The sequence below is a fragment of the Lagopus leucura genome, unplaced genomic scaffold, assembly GCF_019238085.1.
Source record: "Lagopus leucura isolate 7727_CA_CO unplaced genomic scaffold, USGS_WTPT01 Super-Scaffold_100037, whole genome shotgun sequence".
NCBI classification, from domain to species: Eukaryota; Metazoa; Chordata; class Aves; order Galliformes; family Phasianidae; genus Lagopus; species Lagopus leucura.
Window position 1 is genome coordinate 3948966 of NW_024962286.1, and position 13551 is coordinate 3962516.

The 13551-nt window shown below is 48.4% G+C and overlaps 1 long non-coding RNA gene across 1 annotated transcript; it reads right to left on the reverse strand.

Annotated features, from left to right (window-relative positions):
- Positions 1 to 813: 813 nt before the first annotated feature.
- Positions 814 to 12244, reverse strand: LOC122186390. Its single transcript, XR_006181122.1, has 3 exons — positions 12227 to 12244; positions 1263 to 1328; positions 814 to 829 (listed from the first exon to the last, which is right to left on the reverse strand). It is a non-coding gene; the product is annotated as an uncharacterized LOC122186390 (long non-coding RNA).
- Positions 12245 to 13551: the final 1307 nt, after the last annotated feature.

The window sequence follows — 13551 nt, forward strand, 5'->3', positions numbered from 1 at the left end:
ACTACAGACTGAGTCACAGTTTGAAGAAGGCACTGTTATTCTTCCCATTGTACTCGGGAGTCCTCAACAGGAAGAAAAGCAAAGCAGCACGCCTGAAGTCAGCCAGGTGCTCAGAGCTGGATGTAGGACCTGCACCATTTGCTCCCAGTCCTCTGTATATGCCATGGTGCCCTGCTCTCACAGCAGAGGGAAGGCTGGATCCCATCACTGAGCAGACTCGTTCTGTCAATATTTTATTAGCCTTCAAAACATCAGAGACATTCCACGCTTGGAAGCCCTACTATTACTTTCTCTAAGCATTAATTCCAGGCCTGTTTATCTCATGCCCTTTTTTCAATTCTACTGCTTTGAGCCAAAGCCCTGCTTGTTTCACAACTGCCACAACTTTGATATAACATTAGATTTCAGAAAGCAGCTTTGGATAAAAAAGGTTTCTGGTTATTGCTGGCATCAAGAAATCCAAGCATGCTGTGCATCTCTGCCCTCAGGTCCCTGCAGACAAGGTCAGTATTTCTATTGCAGACTTGTGCTGCAGGTAAGCACATAAATGAACCAACTGCTTTCGCACAGAGCTGTGATCTTAGCGTCCGCTTGTGGGAGAGTAGCAGCAATCACACCCAGTAGAGACACTGGAGGACATTCAGAGAATCCAAATCCTCCTTGGCAGGTTTGGCCTCCTCCATTATGATCTAGGACACTCAGGGTCCTCCATACCACTTCCCTTCCTTCCCAAGAGCACTGTGCTAACACAGCGAAACCACAAGGGCATTTAAATGCCAAATCCCCACTGGCCTCGGTGGGATTTAGACTCCCAAATACCTTCATGAATCTGCAAGTCAACAAAACACCAGGAAACAGTGATAAAGACAAAAAGAGGGGGAAAACAGATGAGCTCAAGCTCGCAGCCCTGCAGTCAGACTAAACCAACCCAGCTCCTTCCCCAGCTTGCCATCCTAATGCACACAACTGCACTGCAGAATAACCACCTACATCCAGCTCCTCCCGCTAAGCCCTCCCCCTCCCAGCTCCACTTTATGACACTAAAAGCACGCACAGCCCATTTTAACATTTTCCAGCCCGAGAGCTGTAGTCCAACCAGGGTGGGCAAACAAACGTCTTGTCACCGCCAAGTATGGCCCAACATTGGCTCCGGCGAGAAATTTCCAGCCACTATGGAGCCAGACACATTTACATTCCTCTATTTGAAGTAAAACCCTAATCCTTTGGAAGATTTGCAGTCTGAGCAAGAGCTGCGCTCTCACCCATGCCTTTGAGGTCTCCCTGTCTTGCAGCAAGGGGCAGCAGCAGGATTCCAAAGGAAGAAGGGGCTGTGGAAAAAAAAAAAGAGAGTGTTTTGCTCCCCAACCTCTAGATACTAGAATTGTCCTAAATGCACCCAAATATGCAGCGTGCATGGAAGTCAGAAGGAAGATGGCTCCAGTCGAGCGAGGGCAGAACCCAGCCTTGCACCCCAGTAGTCAGGGCCCCAAATGCATTTTTGCTGTAGAGCAGAAGAATGGAGTCAGAATCGACATTCCCTGTGAACATCTGTTTGGTTTTTTTTGTAACACATCTACCTCCATTGAATAATAATCCAAAACTGGATGTTGCAACAGCACCACTTTGCTCAAATGTAAAGAGGACAGAGGAAAAGGAAGCAGAGAGTCCACCCTAAAGGATTTAAGAGGGTCCAGGACATAGTCATAAAGAATTCCTCTCATCTTAAACAAGATTGTATCCTTCTATAAATATATCAGACTGATGGGTGAGATTTCTGAGCCCTTCAGCTGCAGTTCTGGAGCTGCTGGAAGCGCTCCATACCCTGCCCTTCCCTCCAGTTCAAGGCTGACAAGAACAGCTCTCAGCATTTTCCAACACCTCCTGGGAACCAAGGCAACCAAATCAATGGAGGACACAGCTCCATGCTTCCCCTCACCCTACCCACTCAAACAATGGGCCAGAAAAGCATCCCAGCAGAAAACGAAGCAAATCTTAAGCACTGAGCTGAGCGTCTACAGCACTAGATGTTAAGATTTTCCAGGCAGAACCAGCACTAAGAGGGCAAGCATCTAATGAGCATCTCTACCATGTGCAAGGTTTCACCATCCCCATGCCACCGTGTGTCTGCTCCCAGCCCAGGTGAGGCTGCACCAGCTGCCAGCACAGCCTGTGGGGCGAGCACATGATGGTTCCTGCCCAGGCTGGACATGCAGGATGTGGTTGTGGTCTGGAGCTCAGCCTCAGCCCCCATGCAAGATCACTGTCAGCTGAAGGGCTCCGACTTCCTTCCTGGCCAAGCTTGAGGATCAGAAGTTGTCTCTGAAGGGGTCAGTGAATGGCTTCTCACTCCTGGAATTCCATAAGGATTATCTAGCAAACCATAAATTAGCCCTGCTTCTGCATTTCCAGTCAAGGGCTTGGACTTGCTGACCTGGACTCTCGTTTCTTTCAGCACAGACATTGTGAAACTCCAACCTTCCTGTTTTCTCCCTCTTTCCCCAACCTTAAAGGCTGGCCAGCCTCGCACAGCAGCTCTCCAAGCAACATTACCACAAAGGTTTCTCCTTTCAAAAGTCAGAACCAACACCTCTGCTTATTCAGTGTCTGCAGACTGCTCATCTGCTCTTTTCAGGAGGATGAGGGAGTGTTTGATGTGGGGAACAAGGGTAAAAAACTGGAGGAAAGACAGGTTAGTCATGTGCTAAAGCACTATTCTGCCCTCACTTTCCTCTGATCACCCCACCACTGCCAAGGCAGCTGTGAAAGCATTAAGTAAACCTGCTGCAGAGCTCACACATGGCACTCCAGATCCTTTAGTGCAAGAAAGGTTTTCTGGCAGCAGATCTTCGGCTCACATCAAGGATGTGGGTTCTCCCATCATAACTTTGGGTCTCTCTGTTTCCCTTCCTGATAACCCTTCTGCAAAAGGCTTAAACTTAAAGATACATATGCAGAAGCCCACCCTGTGGGCAGTACTGACCATGCCTGTCATCACCTCCTGCTTACAAACCAGCCTGGCCATGCCTCAGAAGCACTACAGCTCCCTGCAGCCTTCTCACTGCAGTTCTTATCACTGGATACCTCAAGCTCTTGAATAAAGCAGTGATTTGTCCCAGGTCTCATCTGTGAGTACCTCTGGAGGCAGAGACATTCCAACAGGATTACAGCAGAGGGGTTAATAACCTCCAATGCGGATCATTAGAATCCAAGAGAAAAAAAAACAAACAAACACAAAACAAAACAGAGGAAGGGGAAAAGGGAAAAGCAAGCTGGATCTTGTCCCCAACCCCATGGCATCTGCTGCAGAGCAGTTCCAACCACACAAACCCTCCTGAGCTGTGCCTTTCCAGCCTGGCTCAGGGCTACGTTTATCTCAGGTTCAAGCTAAGTACCTAGTTACTAAAACACCAGGTCCATTTCAATGGCTCTCCACCCAGGATGGTGCTTATACCTGTGGAATACCACCAGGAAAGTCTTCATGCTGCCCACACAGCAGTTTGTCTGCGAGGGCTCCATGGGTTCTGGCTGCGTGATGGAAGCCAAGGTAGAAGAAGGTGCAGGCAAGCAATCATCTCTTCCTCTGTGGTCCTTCAGTTCTTTGCTTTGGTAATACAACAATGTCAACAGCTTCTTTACAGCACTTTCCAGAAGACTGAAATGAGATTCAAGTGACAAGCCTCGAAATTCCTATGAAGTTCCTCTATATGCCATTGCAAATTAGGAATTTGCTGCCCCGACCACATATATTGAACTGGCTCTGATCCTGCTGCTTTGACATTCTGATGTGTTTTCCTTTCACCCCATTTCATTCCCTTTCGCCAGCTACAATTGTTCCATATCTGTGAATCACGGCTTCCTAATCATCAGGGTCGACCCACTAATAACATTATTTGCATGATACTCAGCCCACTTTGCTAGACATCGAGCAAAAATGTAGAAAATGACAGACCTTGCTTCTCAGAGCCTTCAGTAGAATCAGATGTCTGCTCCCTCCAGCACAGAGCAGTGGGAGGTTCTTGAATTCACTCCTGTTTGTTCAAGGGCTGCCTCCTTCCATTAACTAGCTTCCACAAGGGTGCCAAAATACCACCCTCATCACTGGTTTCCTCTCCCATCAGCAAAGAGGCCAAGGAAGCAACAGGCCACGAGTGTTGAGTCATCCTCTTGCCGCAAGAGATGAGGAACACGCTCTGCTGCTGCTTGTGCTTTTGGGATTGATCTGGTGGGAACAGAGCTGTGGGAGCCCTGGGAGCTGCTGAGCATCCTCATCCTTTGGAGAAAACAAGAGGGCTGAGAAGCAGCCTTGGGGAAGCAGAGTAAGGAAAGTTCCAACAGAAGTGGGCCTCCATAGAGGTGCCACACTGATCTGCAGACCCCCATGGATGCCACCCTCCTGCACGTTCACATCCTGCCCGCTTTGTCTTCATGACAGCTGCCTTTGTAGAGCCACTGGCATTTTTCAGAGCTGTCAAGAAATGCAGTTTTGCAGTGCTCATAAGCACACAGATGATGAATGTTCTGCCTGTGTGTCCCTCCCAGCTCCTGCCATCCATCTGACACAGACCAAGACCATGCAGGCCACAGGCACCCCATCAAAGTGAACTGCAACGCTTGAAGTTTTAGCATCATCAGGCTGAGCAAGCCAAGATATTTTGGTCATACCTTCCTCTTGGGTAGGACTAATATGGTACTGCAGAGAGTCATGAGGGAAAGCTGTTAATATGCTCATTCACTGGGTACCACTGGAAGGAAATCTGTGCTTTCAACTTGAATGTTACACTCTTAAAAGTACAGCACTGACCACTGGGCCCAAGTTCAAGCTGTGGCCACTCATTGGTATAAGAAAGGGAAGTGTGGTCTGACTTTTGAATGAAGCCTCATATCCACTCCCCAGCTGAGAACATTTCCGAACTCAACTTCCTCAGACCCCAAACATCTCTCCAAAACCCCTCACTCTCAGCCTACCATAACATCTCCTTCCCCCCTGCTTTTCAAGCCATCCACAGCTCTGAAATAACCTATTCCTATATTAGGCAAAACAGCCTCAAAACTCGGTGCTGAGTGCTTCGGAGAAGCGTCGCGTCGCCGATCAGTTACCACTGCCTACATACTTGAACCCAGAGGCACGAGCTTCTTGCTGGCAGACTGCGGAAATTTGCTGAACCCCAGCCAAGAAAAGAGATGAGGCAAGGGGTGTTAAAAGCTACTGTCTCGCCTCTTCGTACACATCACACGCACGAGTGCCTTCAGCACCCAGGGCCCGGAGCCCAGACAATTCGTTGAAAGTCTAATGCATTTCAGATAAGGCTTTGACTATTACCTGGATTGACAGGCAGAGAATGGGAGGAAAAATCTCGGCTCCGGACCACTCAGCCGAGCAGAAAGCATCCCAGTTCACGGGCTAACCTAGGTCAAGTGATTTGGCGCCTGTGGGGTATTAAAGCTATTTACCAGGGAGGGATCCGTGCAATCTGGAGGGAGCCAACCCTCCTAGTGAAAATTATTATTGTAATTCATGATATGTCCTGGCTCTGCGCCCGCAGTCAGGCTTGGAAAGGCGCTGTCTTTAGCGGAGACAATGAAAAAACAAACAATGTTTATAAAGAAGAAAACCTGCTTTTCTTTTTTTTTTTTTGCATCCACCCAGCTTGGTTTCACTCTACGAGCCATCATCACAAAGCTGGTCCACCTGAAAAGTTCCAAGAAGTTTGGAAATGGGAGCAGTGATCCTGCCTGGGGCTCAACTCCTGGAAACAACGCATGCCTGCTGAAGCCCAGCTCAGTGCATCACCACCTCCTCACCACCCATGTTCTCCATGACGCTGTCATCCAGCAGAAAAAACAGAGGGGGAATTACTCCTGAAGGAACTGGACATATCCTCCTTTGGAGCCTTCAGAAGCTGCCTTCTCCTACCTCTCCAACCCCCCCCCTTTCTGTGCTGTTTGTTGGGAAATCCAATATTCCGTGACCAACTTGCCCCCCACCTCTGCCCATCCCCACCACCTCCCATGCCCCTCTGCTCTTTGATCCAAAGATCAAAGTGAGAAAAGGGCACAAGCTGGCGACAGCAAGAAAATCAACGTGCACTTGGAGGGAAAGAAAACACCTTCCTACAAAAAGGGGCAGCGACATCCATCCCTCTGCTTCTGGCAGCCCCACGTGCAGCTCTGGTCCTCCTTCTGACCTTTGATCGTCCCTCTGACCAACACACACTTCATGGAGTTTTTGGATCCCCCAGCTACGGGCTATCATCCAGAAATTTATGTTTTTCCTCTTCAGAAACGTGACCTATTTCTGCGCAAGGCTTCAGCTCTGCCACCTCCCCCCAGTGCTGCAGAACCAAAGAGCAGTGCTGAGGGGTTGTGAATCAGCTGCAGGGGGAAAACCAAGACCCAAAGCACTGAGCTGTGCTGCTCAGGAGTGCCATGGCACTGGGAGAACTTCTCCAAGCCCTTCTCACAGAATGGCTTCGATTGGAAGGGACCTTAAAGATCATTAAGCTCCAATCCAGCATTGCCAACCACCCAACCAGGCTGCCTAGGCCCCTATCCATTCACCCTCACAGAGGTTTTTGCAGTGATGGAATGGATAGTTTGGGTCTGCCAAGAAAACAGCTCAGTTTTTGGTTTTTTTTCTTTTTCCATTGAGAATTGCCTAGTAATTAAAATAGAAGGGGGGTGGAGGGGATGGAGGGACACGAAACGTCAGGGGAATTGATGCTGCCTTGCCCTAAAGCCAGGGCTAAAAGCAGCATCCCCATGGGCTGTCAGCACTGATCGGAATCAGCTGGTCACTCATCGCAGGAAGGCGAGCGGTCAGGCACAGCACACCCATAGGGCCGACAGGCCAATTATTATAGCCAGCCTTACTGGGAGCAGCCTGCTATTAAGTTCCCAGAGCTGAAATGTTGTCCTCCAACAACGTCCCTCCGCGACACATCCACGTCACGCGCCCGTGTTTTAAGGCAGAGGAATAACAGCAAGGCAAAGAGCAAGGAACAGGGCAGATCAATTAAGAGGGCACCTCGTTTCTGTGGGTCCTGCTGGCTGGGGGCCAAGCTGTCACTCAGCAGCAGCCTGTCTGAGCCCCCCTGCCATCAGCCTGGCGCCCGGCCCCCGGGGGAGGACTGTGTCTGGTGCAGGGGAGGATCTGATCCCAAAGAACTCAGTGCTGGAGGGGAGCGCTGCAGACCAGAGGGGAAAGTGCAAGGGACAGGGCAGCAAATGGTTTCCTCTTGCTCTGTCCCCTCTGTGCATTCCGTGGGTTAATCACCAGCCTCTCTGTCTCCATACACAGTCCCCTCTCAGCCTCTTCCTCACCTTTTTTTGCAGCTCCTGGCTTTGTACCTACTCTGCACGCAGTCTCCTGCCCGGTGTGGCTCAATGCAGCTTTATCTAGCATGTGGTAAACAATTTATTACTCATTCAAGAAAGGTGTAGATGTGGTATTTAGGACTTGGTCAGAGGGCAACGCTGGCTATAGGTGGACAGTTGTACTAGATAAGCTCAGAGATCTTTCCCCACTTTAAAATGATTGCATTTGGAGTGAGGTGGTTCCATCCTGCTTCCCACCAGCATCATGAAACTCCATACAACTCCAGATGCATTTTATGGGCAACCACGACCCTCCCAAACCCTGCCAGCCAAACACAGAGCACTTCACCCATCTCCTTGCAAACCCCATTGCCCCATTCCTGCTTCTCTCTGCCAAGCTACATCCTGCTTTTTTTAATCTCCCTAATTCTCCACGCTGCTCCGCATCGCATTAAAAGCCATCACTCGGGGCTGTGTCTGCTTAAAGCAAAACAAAGCACAGAAACATTGCTCCCAGCTAAAAGAAACATTCTTCCAATGTAATGTCACCATTCCTTTCCACCACATCTCACGTTACCATCCCAAAAGGAGAGCGTGTTTCACCTGTGAGCAGCAGGTGGGTCTGCCTGACTCCCCATAGCAGCAGTGGGGCAGAACGTCCACCAAGAGGTGGAGAATGAGCTCAAGTGGGAATGCAGAGCAGCTCCAGGGCTGAGGAATTGCAGGAGATTTGGGGATGCAAGAGCAGAGCAACCCTTGCAAGTTCTGCAGTGCCCAGGATGGAGGATGTCAGATGCAAGATACCTCCCTCTTGTTTAAGCCTCCTTTTCACAGCTTTATTTGCAAAGATACTTGAAGGGGCATCTTCAGCATGGACAGACCAGCCTTTCCCTTGAAATACTGTCAATTACTGTCACCTTGAGTTAATTAAAACAATCAGCCTGTGTTAGTGCAGCAAGGTCAGAGCCTGATTAGCAGCTAGGTTTTTCTGAACCACCAGGAGGCTGTTTAACTGTTGCTGCTTAATCATATCTTCCAGCAAGGAATTTTGTGCAATCTTCCCACAGGAGGCTGCTGTCAAATCTGACCCTGGAAGGGCAGGGGAGAGTGCAGATCCTCATGCCATCATGAAAACAATTGATGCTCAGCTGCTAACAGTTGAGGGCAGGGCAGGAGCACACTCCTTTCCATGGGAATCTGAGAGAAAGTCCTTCTTCACCTTTCCAAGCCTGGGGGCAGCTTGGAGCACTGAGTGATTCAACCTTGATCCCATCCCACCCAGACCTTCCCATTCAACATGTCAAATCTGACCTAGGTGGACGGAAAGATGCTAAGATTCTTATCATCCATATCAGCACTGAGATTCTCCTGCCCTTCCCTTGGCTGTGGTTGATGTTCCAAACTGCTCTGCTCCGACATCTGTCCTTTTTTCCTACAACAAACCCCCAAGTACGTAAGAAGGTTTGTCTGCTTCACTCAACTCCTGCTCACTGTGATGGCTGAGGACTGAGGTACCAGCCTGCTGCCTAAAGGAGGATGGCATGCTTCTACAGAGGAGCATCCTAACCTGCACCCTACAGCCACCTGCTGTGTGGGTGCCAGACAGACATGATATTGAATAAAACTCAGGCACCAAAATTAACATACTTCTGCTAAGCCAATTTACATTCCTGGCTCTGGGCTTCTGGAGCCAAAATAAAAGGATTTTTTTTTTTTTTATTTTTTTTTTTTTTTTTTTTTTTTAAAAAAAACAAAACGTACTTTGGATCCAGACTTGACTCCGTGGCTCCAGTTTGCCTAGCATCGCTCCCCAGAACGACATTCTGGCTCTCAGCATCGTGTCCCAGAAGTGTCCCCACTGGGCATTGCACAGTCTGTCACAAGAGCAGACTGGGAACAAGACAGCAGTTATGAGATCGTGATGAAAAATGATCCATTTGTTGCGTTGCCCAACTCCGTTCCCATCCTTGTCCTCCAGGGCTTCTTTGTAGACACTGATTTGCTATATACTTCTTTTTTTTAATTACTTTTTTTCCCCCCTCCACTTTCCTGACGCACCCCATGGAATCCCTCCTGCACTGCACCCCTCCTTTAGCATCATTCTCAATGGCAGAGCACCCCAAACCCATTCCTTCCCCCTACCCATAGCAGCCTGGCAGCCCATTGCACCCAGTATAAAGCAGAGCTCCACAACCCAGCATCAGGTTATTCTGATACTGAACATTACCTTGATGTAACATTATCAAGTAACACACGACACCACCAATGTGTACTATAATACATGATATATCCATTCATCCACTTGTTTTGTCTCTTGCAGCAGTTTCAGGAAGGCACCACCTTTCTGTAATGCTATATTAACACTGAAGTTACTTAACAATGTAAATATTTCTCAGTGTTTAGACTTCTCACTGGGACCTGGCACGGCCCCCATCGGCCTCCGCAGCTTCTAACCTAAAGCAAAGGGTAAAGGCTGAGCTGAAATGAAGGCATGAGAGCGTAAAGGCTTCAACTTCACAAGCACAAAAACGGCAGGAATGACCACAGGGCTGGAAGGGAATTACTTTTTTGCTTGTGCTCTCTAGCATGGCTCCATGCAGCCCATGGAGGAAGCAAGAACTCCTGCTGCTCAGGCAGAGCTGACCACAGCCCCATGGGCAAGCAATGCTAGAAAGCTACTCTGGCACTTGGCTTGCTTCAGTTACAAGTACAGACAAGCAAAGGAGCTCTCCCAGCCTTTCATTATCAGCTTTCCCCTCCTGCCATATCAGACAGACATGAGAAGTGCCCAGCAGGAGAGATGTGGGCTCCTTATTGCCGCCTCACACACCAGCACCCACCATCCAGAGAAGATGCAACATCTCAGCTCATGCCTTCGTCCTTACCAGTGCAGGAGAGGAGCTGTCAATCTCTGCAGGCTCACTGACATTGTGCTAGCAAGTTCAAAGATCACAGCAGGTGCAATAATCCCCTGGGCTTTGAGCTGGTTGAATAATATTCGTTTTCAGACACAGTGATAAGAGAGGACTGAGAGCTTTCCAAAGAGCAACTTCCTGATGGAGACCTTTGCCATTCTCACGCAACACGCACCTACTATGCTGGGCAGCAAGGTGAAGGCCTCAGACATCAGCTTTTACAGATTCCTTCCCTAGCACAACCCTTGCAGGCTGAGGTTCAGCCTCCAACTGATAAAAGGTGGACATCAGGACACAATTCTTGCCCCCCCCCCCCCCACCCACCCAGCCCTGTTATCAGATCCTGTCCGTTGCGGGGGTTAAGCTACCAGCTTCCTCACACACAGCCCAGAGCACTGTTATCAGCCAAGATCCCTATTGCTCTCTAATAAACCTTAAGGCTCCAGCTCCTATTTGCTTAAATTGAGGAGAAAGAAAAGAAGAATGTAACCCACTGAGCCTGGAGATGCAGCGCTGAGGTGTCTAGTGCCACTGTCCAACATCCTCACCGTCTTTTTGTATCACTTTGCTTCACAGGAAAGAATAAATACATCAGCACAGCCCAATCCATAAATATCAGGCTGCAGGGATGCTTTCCATGCAAATAATCAGCACTGCTTTGGGCTCCTGAATCCCACCAACATCTCATTCAACAGAGAAGAGCACCCCCAGAAGTATGAGGTTTGCTATCAAACAACACGCATCCTGTCCATCTTTCTTTCCCCCAACTAAGCAACATTATATATTCTATTACAAAATGGGGTTTTCATGTGCTGGATTTGGATGCCACACATACTTTTGCTTCTTTTCTTTGGATCTTTTTTCGTTAATTGATTTAAACGTTCCTGTTAACGCAGCAGAGAATTTAACCCCTTCCTCTCCCCAGGCACTCAGAAGCTCTGGCAAAGCAAAGTGGAAAATAAACTCTTCCCCAGTCACTCTGCAGGTCTGCAGTGGGAGGAAATAAGGAACCCTGCACACCCCTCTGACTGCGTTAGTCAGACACCACAGCATTTTTCAAACAGTCTGTCATTAATCACAACAACACAAGGGAGTGAGAAAGAGATCAAAGAGGTAGGAGCCTGAAATTCCAGTTACAGATTCTCTGAATTAAGGTAACGACAAGGCTAGGAGCCAGCAATAAGCTATCCCAATCCAGCACTTCTGTATGGCCCCTGCTCTTAGTGGAACACTACTGGTGTAGCCCAGGTGAGGATCCATCCACATTGATTTATCCAAACCACAGAAAACAGCAAAGCAGGACTGGAATCTTCAGAGAGATGACATTTCCAGTAGCTCCTGCCTGTGGTTGAAACTGGAAATACCATCCTCTGAGGTCACCTTCGATGGAGGAGCACCTCTGGCAGCACAAAGGCAGCAAGAAAATACAGGGGGAAAAAAACACCCAGACAATGGAAGTTATCCAGATAGCACCCAGAAAGGCTTAGAACAGACATCCCACCACCACCGGGGGAGATTTTCAGCTGATTTTCATCAATCAAGTTTCAGGAAGGCTGATGACCCCTTCTCTGAGAAGAGGGAGCCGAGATCCTTCAGTGCCAATACCCAAGGCCTGAGGTCCTCTAATTCCTTCAAAGCCACGTCCTTCTCAGCAGCAGGAGGAAACCAACGCTCTCACACTCTTTTAGCAGGAAATAATCAAGCTTATAATTGAGTTCTTCACAAAGAATAACGTTCCTATTAGTGTACAAGGATACCAAGTGATACCCAGAGGGAACCAGGGTGAGCTCCAGCACCCATTAACCTTGTGTTAGCCCAGCAAATGAGGTGCTGGAGCCTACTAAAGACCCTCACTCATCTTCTCTCAGGGCTACCAAGAAACCCATAATGTTATTTTAAATCAGACGGGCTTGGCACAGAGAAAATAAGAACACAATACCACTTCCAAGAGATAGAGGCCATCTGAGCAGTAACCAAGAGCTTTGCTGTCCACTAACCTGCAGATGCAAACCCTCCATCCTATAGGGCTTCAGCTCTGAATGCCTAGTTACCAACTACTGGGTCCTAGAAAACAGCAGGAAATTGGCTCTTCTGCACAAAATTTGGTGCACCTGAAGTCCTCGAGTCATGGCCTTCAGTCTGCATTGATACCAGCCTGGCTTAACCATTAAGAACAATTACTGAACCAGAATCAGCTGTGTAATTAGTGAACTCTAATTTGACAATCACCACCCCCCTGGCTTTCTATGGAACCACAACAGAGGCTGTTACAGCTTTCTCTGTCACCCTAGTAACAAAGCTGAAGTACCTGGTGTTAATTTTAACACTTCAAATGGTATGAATAGCTGTATGGAGTTATTTTATTTTATTTTTGCTACCGTCACCCATTCAGAATGGCTTTCAAATTGCCTTTGAGCATTCCTCCATTCGCCCCTAGGTGCAGGCTCTCTCTTTCTGTTGATGATTTATAACCTGCACTTATTTATAACGGGAGTTTTATATGGCAAACGAATCGTTTTGCTCCAGCATTAATAGGCTTCCATTCAGGGGGAGTTTACATCTGCTGGGCCCTCTTCTACTGCGTGAGGAAAAGCAGGCAATCCATTGCTAATCCGACATAAATACCCCTGGAGTCAGTCTGGAGCGGAGCATCAAAATCATTTACAAAAGTGGAAATTTGAATAGAGCTTAAAACCTCATAACCTGTCAGCTCCCAGCCAGGGAAAATCATCACAGCCCGGGTCTCCTTGCTTTTATTTGTCTGCAGCGAGCAGAGAGGGGCTTTGCTCAGCTCCCCCACCCCAGCCTGCCCAAGGGCTGCTTTGTGTGAGTTAATCAGAGAGGTTGAATCCCTGCAGGTTCCAGGTGTGAAGGGCTGATGCAGCACAGTGCATCGGAGTGAATGCAGGAGCCATGAAAACAGCAGGGTTGGGGAGGGCACCCAACACAAAAAGGAGCTAAAGAAGCCTGCTAGCAACCCTGCCTAACCTTCACCCTTAAGCCAGAGGCATGTCCCAGAAGCACGAGGCTGTGATATTTACCATAAAATCACTAAGATTGGAAAAGATCATCCAGTCCAACCATCCACCTACCCACTAAACCGCCTTGCTAAGTAACTTTAGCCCGAAGCTGGAAACTTTTAGCTAGACTCTGTTTAGAATAAGGAATTATGAGTGGAAATAATCACTTTTATAGACGTCAAAATTAGCAGTCGATGCTTCTCCTAAGATGGCTTGGTTTATTGCTCCGAAATACAAGTAAGCAAGCTTCTTCTCTGAGAGACTCTTCATGGGTCCCACACAAAGGCCAGGCTGAAGATGTC